The following is a 20,691-nucleotide window of genomic DNA, read 5'->3' on the forward strand; positions in this document are numbered from 1 at the left end:
ATTCTGTGGTCAAATTAAAGTTTGTTTTTAATAGAAAAGGTGTCTACTGGTCAGTGTATCACTCCTGTAGTGCAGTAACATTTCTTCACAGTTTTACTAAGTGCAAATTGCTGGGTTCTAGTCCAGGATCTTAACCAAAATTGGCATTCTGGTCTGGACACATAACACTGGTACAATCAAAGGGTCACTCTTCTGTGGCTGGGTTAAAGCACATTGAGGGCACCAAACAGAAGGAACACTAAAGTACATAAATATACTATTCCAATTCGATGGCTGAGCAGAAACTTTTTATTTCCCACAATCACAAATGTTCACCAAAATCTTTGAAGGACTTGTGTTTTATCTATTCAATTAAGTATCTCATTAAACTTCTGGTGGACAACATCTGCTGTGATCTTTTCAGTGCTGTTATTTTGGAAGATCAAATATTTTATACCTTCCAATAAATTATCTCTCACCATTCATCAATCATGTTAGAAACTGCCAAGAGGAAAGTTAATTCGCTTCAGAAATACCCGATGCAGAGCCACTTCTGAATAATTCTTGCTGTTCTATTTTTAAAGTCCAGTTTGCACTTATCTCTTAAGCTACCATTTCTACCTGTTGCTTCTCAGGTACCCTTTTCTCCACTTACATTGGCGAACATTGTTACTGAGACTTGATATAGTCTTTACGAATGTGACCTTTGGGAATAAGTAATTCCATTCCTCAGTGCTAATGCATTTTTAATATGTTGTGAGCCATAACTTGTCTACATTGCTTCTCTGTTTATTTGCTTTCCGAGGGTGAGATTTGCCATTATATTCTCTGGGAATGGGAATTGATGTAATACAACCTGTACTGAGGTGTTTCTATTCACTTAAAGAACAAATACTGCCAGCAGTATAATCACTGCTGTAACGTATTATTTCCAGCAAATTACCACTTCTGTTTTCTGACTTGAGACTCTGTTTAAAATGTAGGTTGATTAGATTGTAGCTGACTCTAATTTCCAAGAAGTCTATGGGACAGTAATGGATGTGTTAGATTCACCATTAGCAAAGCTGAATGCATCCAAATTTTCATCCTTGTGTTCAGGTTTCCCCGTGTCTTCTTGTCTCGGAATCTCTTCCAGCCCCACAATATCTCTGCATTCCTTCAAGTCCGGCTCCTTGAGCAGCCCCAATTTTCATCACTTCCCCATTGACAATTGTGACTTCAGCTCTTTTAATAATCAGAAAACCTAAAATTCATATCCTTGAAGTGCTTAGCTCTGGAATTCCCTCCTTCAATCTCTCTAACTTTACCTATCTCTTCTCCTTTAAGGCACTCTGTAAAAGCTATTTCTTCATCAAGCTTCGGTAACCTCCCTTTAGTCGCCACGGAGTAGTCCAAAACGAGAGGCGTAAAGAAACTTATTTTATTACGAAGGAAACTATATATGCAGCACACTTCAGGTCTCAGTCAAGACGACACATACTCGGCTCCCATCTGGGCCGGCTTTTAAGCTGGAGTCCATTTACTCCACTGTAGGGCCCCTGCTCCTCAGTGGAGAAACGTGTATTCTATGAGGTTCAAGGGGATGCTCGTTCGGGTTATAACACTCTCATAATGTCTCTTTATGTGGCTTGTTAGGTTTCTTCTGGAAATGCTCTCGTGAAATACCTTTGTATAAAATTGTGGGTAATCTGTTTGTGTTTCGAGTTTTACATTCGCATCTACCCTGATACGCTTTGATTCTGTGGTGGCCCAAGGCAATATCAGGTAGATAGCTGAAATGAAGAACAAAGTGTGTATTGGCAACTAACATGGGTAACTTATGCGCAGGCACAGAGCCTATAATATAAGTGTTAACACTTTGGCTCCCGGGTTCACTCTGACCAGAGCCCCGTTCCTCGGGACCTGCCCTGATCCCTCATTGGTCGAGTCTCGCAGACTTCCACATGATAGGCCCTGAGTCAGTCACTTGGGCCTTGAGGGCACACCTTTAAAGATGCGATCACATCCCGCCCCCTTAAGTTTCTTAATTAAAGTATGTACAAACAGGCTATATACAAATATTATATATAATATAAGACTAAGGAAGACAAGGGAAGTGAGTCCAAACAATCCATCAGAGCATTAAACGATCAGGAGATGTCATGGATCATCTTAATCCCCCAACTGGATCCTCCAGCTCGGAGGTAACAACATTGTCACTTTTAGCAGAATGTATTAGGGGGCCAACCAACCCTACAGAGTATTTCTTTCATTAGTTTGTTCTTGGACCAATGATGAGACCTCCTCGAGACTTCTGGGTCCCCTTTGATCTGACTCTACCACAGGGGCACCTGTGCTGGCTGCAGGCTGTTCCGAGATTGGGGTTGTGGTCCCCCAGCTTCTCATATGGCCTAAGTGTTTCCTTACAGTCTTGCCACCACAATCCACTCCATATGAAACTGTCTCTGGCATGGTGACAATCTGGCCTGGTCACCCTGGTTGGCCTGAGTCAAAGTTTTTGAAAAGCACCAAGTTCCCTACTTGGAAAGTTCTGTCCCCTTTTCGTGAAGGTTGTTGTTGCCATGCCTCCCTCCTCCCCGCTAGATTTGGGTACATCAAGTCTACGCGGGTCCTTAATCGATCGGCCATCAGTAGTTCTGCCAGTGTGATGCCGTAGTAGCATGTGGCGGGTTAGTATTTTAGGACAAAAGAAAGTTGGCCAAACTAAGACAAAGTGGTTGGCTGGACTACTTCTTCATAGCTGCCCTGAAAGTTTGTGTACCTGTTTCTGCTAACCTGATTGAGGCAGGGTGATAGGAGGCTGACCTGGTATGGCGAATGCCTTTCATTCCAACAAAATGCTGAAAGTTCTCACCAGTGAAGGGGGTGCCATTGTCTGACATTATCACTTCAGGGAGGCCATGCTTAGCAAACACCTACCGCAAGGCCTCTACTGTGGCCACCAAGGTTATTGTTCTCATCTCTTGAACCTCCAACCGCTTTGAATGGACTTTGACCAAAATGAATAACCATAGAACATAGAACATAGAACATTACAGCGCAGTACAGGCCCTTCGGCCCTCGATGTTGCGCCGACCTGTGAAACCACTCTAAAGCCCATCAACACTATTTCCTTATCGTCCATATGTCTATCCAATGACCATTTGAATACCCTTAGTGTTGGCGAGTCCACTACTGTTGCAGGCAGGGCATTCCACACCTTTACTACTCTCTGAGTAAAGAACCTACCTCTGACATCTGTCTTATATCTATCACCCTTCAATTTAAAGCTATGTCCCCTCGTGCTAGACATCACCATCCGAGGAAACAGGCTCTTACTGTCCACCCTATCCAATCCACTGATCATCTTGTATGCCTCAATTAAGTCACCTCTTAACCTTCTTCTCTCTAATGAAAACATCCTCCAAGTCCCTCAGTCTTTCCTCATAAGATCTTCCCTCCATACCAGGCAACATTCTGGTAAATCTCCTCTGCACCCTTTCCAATGCTTCCACAACCTTCCTATAATGCGGTGACCAGAATTGCACGCAATACTCCAAATGCGGCCGCACCAGAGTTTTGTACAGCTGCAACATGACCTCATGGCTCCGAAACTCAATCCCTCTACCAATAAAAGCTAACACACCGTATGCCTTCTTAACAACCCTCTCAACCTGAGTGGCAACTTTCAGGGATCTATGTACATGGACACAGAGATCTCTCTGCTCATCCACACTGCCAAGAATCTTACCATTAGCCCAGTACTCTGTCTTCCTGTTATGCCTTCCAAAATGAATCACCTCACACTTTTCTGCATTAAACTCCATTTGCCACCTCTCAGCCCAGCACTGCAGCTTATCTATGTCCCTCTGTAACTTGTAACATCCTTCCGCACTGTCCACAACTCCACCGACTTTAGTGTCATTTGCAAATTTACTCACCAATCCTTCTACGCCCTCCTCCAGGTCATTTATAAAAATGACAAACAGCAGTGGCCCCAAAACAGATCCTTGTGGTACACCACTAGTAACTGGACTCCAGTCTGAACACTTCCCATCAACCACCACCATTTGTCTTCTTCCAGCTAGCCAATTTCTGATCCAAACTGCTAAATCTCCCTGAATCCCATGCTTCCGTATTTTCTGCAGTAGCCTACCGTGGGGAACCTTATCAAATGCTTTACTGAAATCCACAAACACCACATCAACTGCTTTACCCTCATCCATCTGTTTGGTCACCTTTTCAAAGAACTCAATAAGGTTTGTGAGGCACGACCTACCCTTCACGAAACCGTGTTGACTATGTCTAATCAAATTATTCCTTTCCAGATGATTATACACCCTATCTCTTTTAAACCTTTCCAAGATTTTGCTCACAACAGAAGTAAGGCTCACTGGTCTATAGTTACCGGGGTTGCCTCTACTCCCCTTCTTGAACAAGGGGACAACATTTGCTATCCTCCAGTCTTCTGGCACTATTCCTGTTGACAAAGATGACTTAAAGATCAAAGCCAAAGGCTCAGCAATCCCCTCCCTAGCTTCCCAGAGAATCCTAGGATAAATCCCATCCGGCCCAGGGGACTTATCTATTTTCACCCTTTCCAGAATTGTTAACACCTCCTCCTTATGAACCTCAAGCCCTTCTAGTCTAGTAGCCTGAATCTCAGTATTCTCCTCGACAACATTATCTTTTTCCTGTGTGAATACTGATGAAAAATATTCATTTAGCACCTCCCCTATCTCCTCGGACTCCAAGCACAACTTCCCACTACTGTCCTTGACTGGCCCTACTCTTACCCTAGTCATTCTTTTATTCCTGACATATCTATAGAAAGATTTAGGGTTATCCTTGATCCTACCTGCCGAAGACTTCTCATGTCCCCTCCTGGCTCTTCTTAGCTCTCTCTTTAGGTCCTTCCTAGCTAACTTGCAACTCTTGAGCGCCCTTACTGAACCTTCATGTCTCATCTTTACATAAGCCTCCTTCTTCCTCTTGACAAGTGTTTCGACTGCCTTAGTAAACCACGGTTCCCTTGCTCGACCACTTCCTCCCTGCCTGACAGGTACATACTTATCAAGGACACACAGTAGCTGTTCCTTGAACAAGCTCCACATTTCCATTGTGCCCATCCCCTGCAGTTTTCCTCTACATCTGATGCATCCTAAGTCTTGCCTCATCGCATCATAATTGTCTTTCTCCCAGATATAACTCTTGCCCTGCGGTATATACCTATCCCTTTCCATCACTAAAGTAAACGTAATCGAATTGTGGTCACTATCACCAAAGTGCTCACCTACCTCCAAATTTAACACCTGTCCTGGTTCATTACCCAGTACCAAATCCAATACGGCCTCGCCTCTCGTTGGCCTATCTACATACTGTGTCAGGAAACCCTCCTGCACACATTGGACAAAAACGGAACCATCTAAAGTACTCGAACTATAGCGTTTCCAGTCAATATTTGGAAAGTTAAAGTCTCCCATAACAACTACCCTGTTGCTTTCGCTCCTATCCAGAATCATCTTTGCAATCCTTTCCTCTACATCTCTGGAACTTTTCGGAGGCCTATAGAAAACCCCTAACAGGGTGACCTCTCCTTTCCTGTTTCTAACCTCAGCCCAGACTACCTCAATCGACGAGTCCTCATCAAACGTCCTTTCTGCCACCGGAATACTGTCCTTGACTAGTTCAACTTGACTTGGTGCAACCAATCACACCCCATCAGCCTTGGTCGATGTGCCTCGACAATGATCGTAGGTACTTGGGCACCTTGTTGCTGATTTGACACTGGCGGTCCTGTTGTTCCCAAAATTCTTTAGGGTCGCCCCCATATGTGTCACCAAATTGGCTGTTGGCTCACTCTAAGTCCAAAGACAGAACACCTCCTCAAAGCTATTCAAATGTTTGTTCATTCATGAATGTGGCTGACGCCCCAGTGTCCACCTCCATTTAATGTGAGGGCTATTTCATTTGGCGCTGTTTTTCTCACATTCACCATATTCAATCTGCATGTTTCAGATTCCTCATCTAAATTATCCTCCACTTTATTCACTAGCGGAGTGGTTTGCTGCTTTTCTTTTTGAATTGGCACATTCTGGCGGGTGTGGCAACGCGCCTGGATATGTTCCATCTTATTACACTGTAAATAAATAAACCCTCTGAGCGGCTCGATTCAACTCTCCGAGCGGCTCGATTCCTGGGGGTTGATCTCCCTGGGCATCAATGTGACTCCTTGGTGATTGCCCAATTTTTCTCCTGGTCACTGACTATGATCCAGCCTCTGGCATCGTGGCTGAGCTTCCTTTGCACCTGTCGAACTGACTGCAGACCTTTTAGCCTTACCACCCCGCATCTGGTTCACCTCGCCCTCTTGCAGGTTTTGAAGCTCTGACACACCCCTCTCAACACACTCGGTCGCCTGGACAATCTCAATTGTCCTGTCGAGCCAAACGCCAGAAGCTTCTTTTGCACACTTATCTTGTTAATACCGTATACTATATTATCAAGGGTCAATGTATCCCAGTGCTATACCAAACTCGCAATGCTCAGCCATTTGCTTGAGTATTGCAACAAAAGCAGAGATAGTCTCTCCTGGGTCCCTGACAGCCGTATTGAACTTGTATCACTGTAGTATGGTTGAGTATGAAATTCTCCCTGACCAGCTTCACCATCAATGGTTAACTGACTTTGTGTCAGGAGTCTCTGGGGCTAACACATTTCTTATAAGTTTGTAGGATGGCCCACGAACTGCTAATAAACCTTCTGCTTCTCCTCCCCCGTTACTTAATTTGCCGCGAAGAAGTAACGGAGCCGTTCAATATAATTAAGGGGCCATGCTCCCACAGATTCCCTGCCTAACAAGAATCCTAGATTGTCCAATGTTAACGGTGCCACATAAATGCAATTTGTTGTTGCTGTTTGTTACCATCAATTCAAAAATTGTAAAAGAGATATTTCAATTGTCTGCTCTGTCCTGTCATGAACAATGTAAAGGAGATTTATTAGATCAATTGATTATTGTGTTTGAATTTGAAGATGACTAATTAAAAATCAACCTATAGCAGTAGTTCTAACACCTGACCCTCAATAAAACTCCATTTTGCTGATGCAAAACATATTTTTGATCCCCCTGTGATTAACATGAGTGGGAACTCATCATCATATTTTGCAGTCTCCAAAATAAATCTGGAGGAATTAATGGCAACCTGTAGGATTTCTGTTTGAGGAACGTGTTTTATTTACCAGGGACCAGGTTGGCAAAATCAACATTTAGAGATGCCCCCATTTCCCACAGTGCATTCAGTCACACCACTGGAGATTAACCAGCTGAAAAAGTCACTGCTAAATTTCTCATTTCTTGTCCAGCTAGGACCAGCCACCTATTAGGACATTGGCTTCCAGGGTTACCCAGAATTAAGTCGGAATTATCCTAATTCTAAATCAGTCTGCCTTCCCGCTTCCATTAATGCATCAGTGCCAAATCATTTGTCAGCATTGGTCTGGAATATGTGCATGTGTACCATCTTGGAGCTAGCTCCACCAAAAGAGGCCCTGGTTACCTCCCAATTCTCAGCAGGGTACTCAATCACTAGTTAGTCAATAGACAACCTGCACTCCTGCTTGATAGGTAGTGAGCACCAGTAGACCCTCATGAGCGGTGGGATGAGCACAACAGATGAGAGATAATCCAGCATGACTACCATTGTAATCTGATGTGACTTTGGTGACATTGTGCCTTTTTCCCTTCTGCTATCTGGAATAAACGTTCAGTCCCCGGAGCGCCGAGTTCCTTGCTGGTATCTGTGATGTGAAAGGGGGCCTTTGGCAACATCAGTCAACCAGGTGTTTCCAAGAAACAAGAAATTCCAGTGTGATGATGACATTACCTCACTGTCGTCCTTGTTCCATTCGCGCAGATGAATTTTAAAACTCTGCTGTATTCCAGACATTTTAACACGGAGGTGCTGGGGTTACGAGACAGGAGGGAAGTGGGTCAGACTATGACCTGAGTTCTGATGTTCTCCCTGCTGCTGATGAAATTTAATTAATAACCTTAATAATTTATGGCAGCCTATTTTCCTGGATCTGTGCCCAGTATACTAAATAGATTGGAAGCAGCCAATATCAGAATTTTGGGTGGCTCAGAGCACAAAGGAACCCAGCTATTTAACAGAGGAAAATTAGGTGGACCTATCTCTAGGCATGTGCTGCAATCCCCTTTCATTATTTGCTGCTTGCAGGTGAGCCAGTGCGCATGGACACACATCCAGGAAAGTATCCATCTCCCCATGGTTCCATATTGCAAGATACGACCTTAAAGAGAGTACTTCTGGAACAAATGGTGATGTTTTCCATTGTCTAAATGATCAGGCAGCCATTCAAAACAGGGCTGCCTAATTAAAAAACATAGGGGTGGATTCTCCATTTCCCGATGCCGGTATCGGGATTCTGGTCAGGCGGAGAATTGCGGGTCGCCCAAAAAACTGGATTGCGCTGTTGCAATGCTCTGCTGTCCCATCGCCAACCTCAACAAACTACCTGTCCCGCGTCAGTGGCATCATGCAAATACACTATTTGCATGTATTTAAACCTGATTAATGGACTAGAAGCCTGAATCTACTCCATCCCCCAAACACCCCCTCCCCCCCGCCCCTCCACGCTTTATGCTCCAGCCCACACAGCCAGGTGTCATGCAGGGTGATTACAAAGAACAAAGAAAATTACAGCACAGGAACAGGCCCTTTGGCCCTCCAAGCCTGCACCTACCATGCTGCCCATCTGAACTTAAAAACCCCCACCCTCCGGAGCTCTCGGACATGTCCCTCTTGGTCGGTTATGGTCCCTCAGCTTCTGGCCAATGCTCTTGATGCCAACAGCCATGACCCTTTGTGAATGGCACAAGCTCTGGAGCGCCGTAGCAATGCCCGTCCATCTGCACCCAGGACATGTCACCTGTTGCTGGGCTCTCCTGTCCTGCACCTTAATCATGCAAATCACAGTCTGCCCAAGCCTTGGATGTTCTGATACAGGGGTTCCACCGCGGACGCCACCCTTTCAGTGTTAGCCTAGGTGCCACACATTTTCAGCACCATCTCCAGTGCCTGAAGGCAGCTGGAAAGTTGCTGACATCCCAGTCCTGTAGATTTTGTCTGTGCTTCTGCATCTATACCAGTGGTGGGATCAACGTTTCCAGAAGCGCAACATCTGTCTGGGCAACAGCTTTTCCATGGGATTGGGCAACCCTCTGACTGTCCACTCCCTCAGGAGTCCCTGCCTTCACCTGATATTCTGCAGTATGTGTGTGGTCCTCACCAGTGGGTGATGTGGCCTCATCCTGCAAGTCAAAAGACCATGGGCGAAATTCTCCGGTATCGGCGCGATGTCCGCCGACTGGCGCCCAAAATGGCGCAAATCAGTCGGGCATTGCGCCGCCCCAAAGGTGCGGAATGCTCCGCATCTTTGGGGGCCGAGCCCCAACCTTGAGGGGCTAGGCTGGCGCCGGATGAATTTCCGCCCCGTCAGCTGGCGGAAAAGGGCTTTGGTGCCTCGCCAACTGGCGCGTAAATGACATCTCCGGGTGGCACATGCGCGGGAGCGTCAGCGGCCGCTCACGGCATTCCCGCCCATGCGCAGTGGAGGGAGTCTCTTCCGCCTCCGCCATGGTGGAGACCGTGGCAAAGGCGGAAGGGAAAGAGTGCCCCCACGGCACAGGCTCGCCCGCAGATCGGTGGGCCCCGATCGCGGGCCAGGCCACCCAGGGGGCACCCCCCAGGGCCAGATCACCCCGCGCCCCCCCCCAGGACCCCGGAGCCTGCCCGCGCTGCCTTGTCCCGCCGGTAAGGTAGGTGGTTTAATTTACGCCAGCGGGACAGGCATTTTAGCGGTGGGACTTCGGCCCATCTGGGCCGGAGAATCGCGGGGGGGGCCCGCCAACCGGCGCGATTCCCGCCCCTGCCGAATATCCGGTGGTGGAGAATTCAGCAACCAGCGGGGGCGGGATTCACGCCAGCCCCCAGCGATTCTCCGACCCGGCGGGGGGTCGGAGAATCTCGCCCCATAAGACCATGAGATATAGGAGCAGAATTAGGCCACTTGGCCATCGAGTCTGCTCCGCCATTCAATCATGGCTGATATTTTCTCATCCCCATTCTCCTGCCTTCTCCCCATAACCCCTGATCCCCTTATTAATCAAGAATCTATCTTTCTCGGTCTTAAAGACATTCAGTGAATTGGCCTCCACAGACATGTGGTAAGATCCTGGGAGGGACTAGTCTGTGGGTGACGGACAGGGACATCTTCATTGCATTGGATTCTCACTTGTTTGGCTTATTCCAAACTCTATTTCAACCACTGCCCATGCCTCGCCACCCTCCCGCCCCCACCATCCCACCCCACCCGTGAGTTGCAGGGCCCTTTCCTCAGGGAAGGTGTGTGCCCAAATATCTGGGATGCCCCCTCCCATCTTCTGGCACTCCTGGCAATTATGGCCTACTTTATTCTTTATGACACAGAAAGGACTTAGTGAAACACTGGTATGCATGTTTTATGGGGGAATTATAGCTGGTGGCATGTGTGTGCAAAACATGTGTTGTTGGGGGTTTGTGGAGGGTGGGCTGTAAGGGAGATGTCGGCAGGTGGGGTATTATTGGCCTTTAGGGAATTGGGGACAGATGTGAGGAGTGAAGGATGGGAGTGATTTTTCTTATTCATTCATGGGATGTGGCATCGCTGCTGGGCCAGTATTTATTGCCCATCCCTAATTGCTCTTGAGCTGAGTGGTTTCCTCGGCCATTTCAGAGTGCATTTAAGATGCGCGAAGGCAGAAGTGATGGCAGACGCCATTAATGTGGTGACATAGCCGAATACAAAATGTGCTCCCAGTGCGGGCGGCCATTTTGAGCGGCCAACCTGATCCTCCATTTTATGTCCGCAATGTGCCAAACGGCATTTGCCCTGCTTATGGAAAAACATGTGCCAACTGTAATGGCAGAAATCATTTTGCAACCCAATGTTATTCCAGGAGAGGGCCTGAACAAACAAAGAGTATCAGCGATATTGATAAAGTGTGCCTAAAGGACACATTTTTTGTAGGCCATGGGCGTCATTCTCCGACCCCCCGCCGGGTCGGAGAATAGCCGTTGGCCGCCGTGAATCCCGCCCCCGCCCCCGCCGAAGTCTCCCGTACCAGAGATTGGGCGGAGGCGGGAATCGGGCCACGCCGGTTGGCGGGACCCCCCGCTCAATTCTCCGGCCTGGATGGGCCGAAGTCCCGCCCAGAAATTGCCTGTCCCGCCGGCGTAAATTAAACCTGGTATTTACCGGCGGGACCAGGCGGCGTGGGCGGGCTCCGGGGTCCTGGGGGGGGCGCGGGGCGATCTGACCCCGGGGGTGCCCCCACGGTGGCCTGGCCCGCGATCGGGGCCCACCGATCCGCGGGCGGGCCTGTGCCGTGGGGGCACTCTTTCCCTTCCGCCTCCGCCACGGCCTCCACCATGGCGGAGGCGGAAGAGACTCTCCCCACTGCGCATGCGCAGGAAACTTTCAGCGGCCGCTGACGCTCCCGCGCATGCGCCGGGAAACTGTCAGCGGCTGCTGACGCTCCCGCGCATGCGCCGCATTTCCTCGCCAGCTGGCGGGGCAACAAACGCCATTTCCGCCAGCTGGCGGGGCGGAAATCCCTCCGGCGTTGGCCTAGCCCCTCAATGTCGGGGCTAGGCCGCCAAAGATGCGGAGCCCATCTGATTGGCGCCGATTTGGGCGCCAGTCGGCGGACATCACGCCGTTGGGGGAGAATTTCGCCCCTGATCTCCAGCGAAGTCAAGGAGACTCCAGTCATACCAAATAACAATGTATTTGTACCAATCTGCAGCAATAGTGAATTGCAGGCAGATAATCACAAGGATAAATGGATAGTGCCATTGAAGATAAATGGCACAGTGATAACAGTCAAGCTTGACACCGGTGTGAGGGCCAACCCTATTAACCTGTCCAATGTAAAAAAACTGCGAATTGAACCAAAATTAGTTAACAGAAAGGTATTGTTGAGAGATTACAATGGTAATGAAATTAGGAGAATGTGAGCTTGATGTCGATGTAAAAATAAAAAATTCGCAAGTTGAAATTTTCCGTGGTGGCGGCGGACCACGAATCTTTGATCGGAGTTGAGGCGTGTGAGAAGCTGCAGCTAGTCAGACAAGTCTATAGTGCAGAGAATGTTACAACAGGCCCTCATCCCTCAGGAGACTCCATACTAAATGATTTCCCTGAAATTTTCCAAGGTTTTGGTACATTACTACACACGTACAAGATTCAATTAAAGGAAGTTGCGAAGCTTGTGATTCATGCGCCAAAACGTGTACCAGCACCATTAAGGAATAAACTAAAGGCAGAGCTAGAAAGAATGACTGCTTTAGGTGTAAATAAGCGAAGTGAAGCACCCACAGACTGGATGGCCTGTATCAATGGTATCAAAATAAAAGAAGAAACCCAGAAGGATCCATTGATGCAGAAGCTGAGAAGGTATCTTCGCGAAGGATGGCCAAGAAAATCCTGTTCAAGTTTCTATAATGCAGGAGCAGAGTTGAGTGTTGCAGATGGATTTTTGCTGCGAAGAAAGAGAACAGTAATTCCGAAATCTTTAAGATCGGTGGTTCTGAGCAAACTCCATGAAGGACACATGGGAAGAAAATGTTTTAAAAAGAGCCGAAGACATGATCTATTGGCCAGGTATCCTCCTGGATATCGACACAATGGTACGCAACTGCACACGGTGCAGGAGAGTGAACGTCTGCACACAGGGCAGGAAGCAAACAAAAGGCACATGGTGCAAACTGCTTCAGTTCCAAGTGTTGCGAGAATCTGCTCATCCAGAAGCAGAAAGGCAACCACTCTAAAATAAAAGGAGGCAAAGGAGAGCTTTCAAGCCAAATCTACAAAGAGGTTTGATGATGAGTCCACGAAAAGTCTCAAACAATTGTAATGCAACCACCAGAAGAAGCATGCAACAGTCCTAAAACATCTGAAGAACATATGGAACAAATACAACAAGAGGAAGATACATCAATACACGAAGCACATCAAACACAACAACAAACATTGAAGAAGATGAAATACCTTTGAAAGTTCAGCAGGCACTGAGAAGGTCTATAAGGATAAGGCGCAAGCCAGAAAGGTTGAACTTGTGAAAGACCGAACTTGTGAAAGTCCGTGAAAATTCTAAACATGTAAATAGTTATACATATCATAGTGAAATGAAAAAATAATCTAATGTATGTAAATAATTTTCTTTTCCAAAGGAAAGGGGATGTGATGATACGCATAAAGTAATTCTGTACATAATGTTATACATGACCTCTGACCACTAGGTGGCAGTGTAAACCCACCATGTGACCCTGTGACTGGGGAGTTGGGAGTATGTTGTGTTGGAGGATAGACGTATTTTTCAGTAGCTCTATCTACAATAATTAGTTAGTGTTAGTAGTTTATTATTTTATTTATCCTAGTTACCTTTATCATGCAGTTGTTTCATAATAAATTATTTAAAGTAGATGTCCTGTAGTGCATCATTCATATTGGTCAGTCTACAGAACATGACAAGAAAGAGGTTACAAATTAAATTTGAGTTTGTATTGACTGGGAAGGCAATGAACCAACTTTGTCGCTCACGAGGTTCATTAAATGAGTATGGTCAGAAGGCGAGCCATCTATTGGCTCACTAGCTGAGGTGGTAGGTGGCAGCACGTGAGATAGCCCAGGTTAAGGACAAGGGGGAGGGCTGGTGAAGGCTGCGGACAAGATTAGTGGTGTTTTTGAGGCTTTCTATTGGGGGCTATATATGTCTGAGCTTTTGGAGGAGGGCTTGTGATTGAGGTTTTTGGACAGGTTGGACTTCCTGGTGGTGGAGAGGGTGAAGGGGGGTGGTTGGAGGTGCTGTTGGGACTGGAGGAGCTTATGGAGTGTATCAGTTCCATGCACCCGGGGTAGGCACCGGGACTGGACAGTTCCCGGTGGAATTTTACAGGCAGGTTGCAGCATTACTGGTGCCACATTTATTGGGGATGTTCAATGACAGTCTGTCATGGGGTGAGCTGCCGGCCATGTTGGCGGAGGCGTTGATCTCTTTGATCTCGAGGAAGGACAAGGATCCTGTGGTGTGTGTCTTACAGGTCTATCCACTTCCAGATTTAAAAAAAAAATTCGATCATAGGCTGTGGGCATCGCAGGCTTTGCCAGCATTTATTACTCATCCCTAATTGCCCTTGAGGAGCAAGTTAAGAGTCAACCACATTGCTGGGGGTCTGGAGTTGCATGTAGGCCAGACCAGGTAAGGAAGGCAGATTTCCTTCCCTGAAGGACATTAGTGAACCAGATGGGTTTGCACGACAATCAACAGTGGTTTCATGGTCATCATTAGACTTTTAATTCCAGATTTTTATTGAATTCAAATTTCACCATCTGCAGTGGCAGGATTTGAACCAGATGCCCAGAGCATTACTCTGATTAAGTAGTCCAGTGTCAATACCACTACGCCACTGCCTCCCTAGAAAGAAATACTCCCTGCCTGTTTCACGGCAGCTGGAGCCGGTGCGTAGTTCGCTGGCGGTGGGAATTCCGGCCATAAATCATCCCAGTGCACATGGAATTAGGCATACTCAACATTGTATGAGCAGAATAAACAGTCTCCAAATATGCTGCTTTCATTTTGTTACCTTTTATATTATGCTTATAAGTAAATGCAACCTGTGAAGTTACCCTTTTTCATATTATCAAATTGTTCTCTGCCTGTTATGAGACTATTTGTTACAGTATTGTCCTTGTTGTTAAGCGGCACTTCATTTCTTGACTCATCCACGTTCCATTTTAATATTGCAGCTTGAGCATTCACTGCAGCACAAATCTTGTTGCAACAAGCAGATCTTTGGGGTCGTCAGTGTAACCGCAGACACATAAAAGATTTTTGCTTGCGTATCAGTGGAATTCGCATATTTTGAGTTGAATGTAAATATTCAACACACAGAATAAACAGAAAAATCAAGAGCCATTTGTAAGCAGATTACTACCTGGGATGATATGGTGTTATCAAAAAAACAAAAACATGCGTGGGGCGGGGAGAGGAAACAAGCAGAGTATGTGTGTAGGGGTGAACACTTCAAGGGACAGTATTTGATTCAGCAGTGAAGTACTGCAATATCCATGAGTTAATGTTCCTCCATCCATTGAGCAGAGTGAAATCTTGATATGCTTCTAAAGAACATTTTTAAGGCTTTTCTGTCATTAGTAGAAACATAGAAAATAGGAGCAGGAGGAGGCCATTTGGTCCTTTGAGCCTGCCATTCATTAAGATCATGACTTCTCATCCAATTCAATAGCCTGTCCCTGCTTTCTCCCATGCCCTTTAATCCCTTTATCCCCAAGAGCTATATCTAACTCCTCAAAATGTTATGCTGTCAACTACTTCCTGAGGTAATGAATTCCACAGGCTCAGCACTCTCTGGGTGAAAACATTTCTCCTCATCTCAGTCCTAAATGGTTTACCCCATATCTTTAGTCTGTGACCCCGGGTTCTGGACTCCCCACCATCAGGAACATCCTCCCTGCATCTTCCCTGTAGGAATTTTATAGGTTTCTAGGAATTCTCCCTTGTTCTTCTAAACTCCAGTGAATATATGACAAACCGACTCAATCTCTCCTCATACATCAGTCCTTCCATTCCAGGAATCAGTCTGATAAACATTTGCTGCACTCCCTCCATAGCAAGAACATTGTCCCTCAGGCAAGGAGACCACAACTGCACACAATATTCAAGTGTGGTCTCACCAAAGCCCTGTATAATTGTAAATTTGGAGATACTACATTTAGTTCCCTCATCTAAATCATTAATATATATAGTGAATAACTGGGGTCCCAGCAATGATCCCTGAGGCACCCCACTAGACAATGCCTACCATTTTGAAAAGACTTGTTTATTCCTACTCTGTGTTTCCTGTCTGTCAACCAGTTTGCTATCCATCTTAATAAACCACCCCAATCCCATGCGCTTTAATTTTACACACTCATCTCTTATAAAGGACCTTGTCAAAATCCTTCTGAAAATCCAAATGAACCACATCCACTGGCTCCCCCTCATCAACTCTACTCATTACACTCTTGAGGAATTCCAGTAGATTGTCAAGCATGATTTCTCTCTAATAAATATATTCTGACTCTGTCCGATCCTGCCACTGTTTTCCAAGTGCTCTGCTATTAAACCTTTTATAATGGACTCTAACATTTCCACCACTACTGGCATCTTGCTTACTGGTCTATAAATCCCTGTTTTCTGTCTACAATCCTTTTTAAATAATGGAGTTATATTAGCTACTCTCCAAATCACGGGAACTGTTCCAGTGTCTATAGAATCTGGGAAGTTGACCACCAATGCATCCACTATTTCTTGGACACTATTCCTAAAGCACTCAGGGATATAAATAATCAGGCCTTGGGAAATTATTGGCCTTCAATCCCATCCATTTCCCAACATCATTTCTCTACTAATACTGTTTTCCTTCAGTTCCTCCTTCTCACTAAACCCTGTGTTCTCTAACGTTTCTGCTATGTTATCTGTGCCCTTCTTTTTGAAGACAGATCCAAAGTGTTTATTTAGTTAGTCAGTCATTTCTTTGTTCCCAATTATAAATTCCTGTTTCTGACTGTAAGGAACCTACATTTGTCTTCACCAATATTGTTCTCTTTACATACCTATCAAAGCTTTTACAGTCAGTTTTTACGTTACCCACATGCGTACTCACATACTCATATTCTCCCCTCCTTAATCAATCCTTTTGTCTCCCTTTGCTGAATTCTAATCTACTCCCAATCTTCAGGTCTGTTGTTTTTCTTGGCCAATTTGTATGCCTCTTCCTTGTATCTAATGCTAGCTCTAATCTCCCTTGTAAGCCATGGTTTGGCCACCTTTCCCATTTTATTTTTGTGCCAGACAAGAAAGAACAATTGTTGCAGTTCAACCATGTGTTCTTTTGACTGTTTGCCATTGGCTATCCACAGTCATCCCTGTAAGTAATGTTACCCAATCCATCGTTGCCAACTTGTACTTCACAGCATCGTATAATACAGAGAGGAAATACACATTTTTTTTCCCATACAGTTTTCTCAAAGTGAAACTCTAAATGTGGGTCCAAACAGACTGTAATCTAGACCTAGGACAAAACAATTGTGCTTAAAATTAAAAGCTGACACATTCATAGGCTTTCTGGCGTTTACGTCAATTATCCTTAAATGTATGGGATAATGCAAATCAGTTAGAGAGTCCCATGAGACCTATCTAGTCTACTGTCTTCCACAGATTCTAGTTTATCTGTTCATCTGAGGAGGTGAGAGGTGTCATATTATATACATAATATGGATTATTTATGTTGCTGTGGTGGTGGCTCATTGATGAGATCTTGAGGTTTGTGTGTTTAAACATAAACACCTTGATAGGTATTTATAGTTGCAAGTATCATCTTGCCTGGTGTTGCTATGTACTCACAGAGTTCTGTCCAAGACTATTTTCTGACCATGTGACTGCAGGCATCACATTGTGGGCGGTGCACTCTCTAGTCCCACGTTAACCTTTGCTCTGCCGAGCACCTTACATTATAATGCATGCAGACACATATCACAAGAGGGAGAGCTGCCAGATGCCAGCATATCCCTTCTTCAAGTCTGTAGATCAGGTCACATGACATGAGGGCTGACTACATTTTAAAAATGGAGATTTGTATAAAGATGCTGTGGTGGCATGCCTGCCAGACAAGCCGAGAGAGGAGCTGGGATCCAGGGGAGCCACAAAACATTTATCTTCAATGTTCGGTTGGTGAGGCAGAAATTTTCCTAAAGGCCATAAATGTAATATATAACCCCCCAACCTCTCCCCTCAAATCAACCCGCTCCAGGACCTATGTATCAGGTGAGGCTCTGGGGTTAAAACCACCTGGGCCTTACCCTTCCAAAGTCAGATGATTTGCTGCCCACAGGATTCCTGCGTTCAGTTAAAAATAGGGGGCAAGCACAAAATATCGTAGTGCTTTCATAATTTTAAATAGTTTTATCTCTGTCTTTACTTTTGCCTCATGTTGGGACACAGTTCAGTGGACACTACCAGTTCTCTGGATCTCAACAAAGCATTGGAACATAGGAATTAGGAGCAGAGGTAGGCAATTCAGCCCTTCAAACCTGCTCTGCCATTCAATCAGATCATGGCTGATCTCTTCCTGGTCTCAAATCCACCTCCCTACCTGTTTCACATATCCCTTTAACCTGTGTTTTTAAAATCAGAAATATATCTATCTCCTTCTTGAAACGATTTAGTGACTCAGACTCCACTGCACTATGAAGCAGCGAGTTCCACAAATTCACCACTCTCTGCGAGAAGTAGTTCCTCCTCATTTCAGTTCTAAACTCCCACCTCTGAACCACAATGTGTGACCGCTCCTTCTAAATTATCCATCCTTCTTGTGTGGGTTCATGAGATACCGTTTGTAAAGAATTCATCCAACTGAGCTCAAATCCATCAGCTCTCTATGGGCTGGATTTTCCAGTTTCCCAGGACATTCGCTGGTGGCGGGATTTTATCTTCCCACCACTTATCACTGGGATTTCCCATTGTAACCACCTGATGGCGCCGGGATCCTCGATGACGGGGCTGTGCAGTTGGGGAAATGGAATCGCAAAGATCGGAGAATTTCGGCCAATATCTCCACACCTACACATTCCTGCAGGATCTACTGTCCAGGAGTTCTGGCGGATTTAATTCTTTGTTCCAGCCTAGTGGTACTATGGCCAATTGTTTGATCTAACTTGCTGTTAAACTGAGATCAAATAGCCCTGTGCCTACTGGGGGATTAGACCTGGCAGCAGATGAACAATTGTTTCATTAATGTCTGACACAGGAAATCACAATCTACGACCTTTGCCTCAGGGATGTGGGGTGGAATTGCCCAACATTCAGATAATGATAATCCCTATCCCTGGTGTTAATAACAGGTGTATACTGCAGCTATGAATTAATCTTGCTTCCATGGCTGAATCTTTATGTCATTTGCCACAAGGAGAAAGTACTTCCGAACCACATTGCTAAGCGGGCTGAGAAATAAAGAAAAGGAAAGAGGAGAAAGGGGAAAGATGGGAAATATTCATGCCATTAGGGAACTTCCACAGCACGTTTGATGGTTTAACTATGATTTATGCTCTTGGTGCAAGTTCGCACATCAGAAGCACTAAGTTGGCATCGGGGCTGTAATGGGCCCTGGGGTAGATAGAGCCACAGTATGAATGTGGCTAGTCCAATTCAGTTTCTGATCAATGGTAAATCCCAGGATGTTGATTGTGGGGGATTCAGCAATGGTAATGCCATTGAATGTTAAGGAGCGATGGTTAGATCCTCTCTTGTAGGTGATGGTCATTGCCTGGCACTTGTGTGGGGCGAATGTAACTTGCTACTTGTCAGTCCAAGCCTGCATATTGTCCAAGTCTTGCTGCATTTGGACATGGACTGCATCATTATCTGAAGAGTCGCAAACGGTGCTGAACATGTGCATTCATCCGCAAAAGTCCCCACTTCTGACTTTATGATGGAAGGGAGGCCATTGATGAAGCAGCTGAAGATGGTTGGGCCTCAGACACTACCCTGAGGAACTCCTGCAGAGATGTCCTGGAGCTGAGATGAATGACCTCCAACCACTACTACCATCTTCTTTGTGCCAGGTATAACTCCAACCAGTGGGGAGTTTTCCCCCTGATTCCCATTGACTCCAATTTAGCTAGGGCTCTTTGATGCCATATTCTTTCGAATGCTGCCTTGATGTCAAGGGCAGTCACTCTTACCTCACCTCTGGAGTTCAAATCTTTGTCCATATTTGAACCAAGGCTGTAATGAGCTGAGGAGATGAGTGACCCTGGCGGAACCCAAACTGAGCATCCGTGAGCAGATTAGTGCAGAGCTGGGAAATGTCCTGACTTTAAGCTCCCAACTCGCGAGTGGCTATCCAGGCCATATTCAAACATAAAGAAGGTTACAATGGAGAAGCAAGAATGTGCGCCCAATACCTTGAAAGAGTGAAAGGAAAGACATTTATTTTTACATCATTTCAGTTCTCTCCACCTTGTGGTCTTTCCTTATTCTCTCATTCTTTCTAATCATATTGCTGCCCATGAATCATAGAATCATAGAATTTACAGTGCAGAAGGAGGCCATTTGGCCCATTGAGTTTGCACCGGCCCTTGGAAGAGCACCCTACCCAAGTGTAGTAGTCTGTGTAGAGGTATTACGGTACCGAGTAATGCTGGAGCACCATTGGTAGATATTGTATGTTTCCCATTGGTCAAGCTGTATGATAGCTCCGCCCTGCAAGGCGAGGTATAAGAGCCCCAGGAGCCTTCTTTCTGTACCTGAGCTGCTGGGGGAAACATCTAGCTTATTAAAGCATTCAGTTGGACAACAACGTCGCTTTAGTGGTCATTGATCGTGCATCAATTTAATAAGCTAGATAGGATGGAGCGTCTGCAACTCAGCCCCCACGTGGCAAACTCAGCGGCAACCTTCAAGCACTGGCTGGCGTGTTTTAACAGATATCTCGGAACGGCCGAAACACACTAACGGGAGAACAGAAATTGCAAGTCCTGCACTCGAGGGTGAGCCCAGAAATTTACACCCTCATCGAGGACGCGGACGACTTCGATGCAGCAATGGAGCTG

At 45.9% G+C, this 20,691-nt stretch overlaps 1 protein-coding gene across 3 annotated transcripts in view; it reads right to left on the reverse strand.

Moving 5' to 3' along the window:
• Positions 1 to 20,691, reverse strand: part of fam110c (family with sequence similarity 110 member C) — a 242,255-nt gene that overhangs the window by 28,296 nt on the left and 193,268 nt on the right. The window contains exon 4 of one of the 3 annotated variants that reach the window (XR_011940670.1): positions 1,702 to 1,751. The exons of the other annotated variants lie outside the window; for them this stretch is intronic. The gene's annotated coding sequence lies outside the window, so the exon portion shown is untranslated. The remainder of the gene's footprint in view (positions 1 to 1,701; positions 1,752 to 20,691) is intronic. 3 annotated transcript variants of the gene reach the window in all.

The sequence above is a fragment of the Scyliorhinus torazame genome, chromosome 4 (assembly GCF_047496885.1).
Source record: "Scyliorhinus torazame isolate Kashiwa2021f chromosome 4, sScyTor2.1, whole genome shotgun sequence".
Lineage (NCBI taxonomy): Eukaryota > Metazoa > Chordata > Chondrichthyes > Carcharhiniformes > Scyliorhinidae > Scyliorhinus > Scyliorhinus torazame.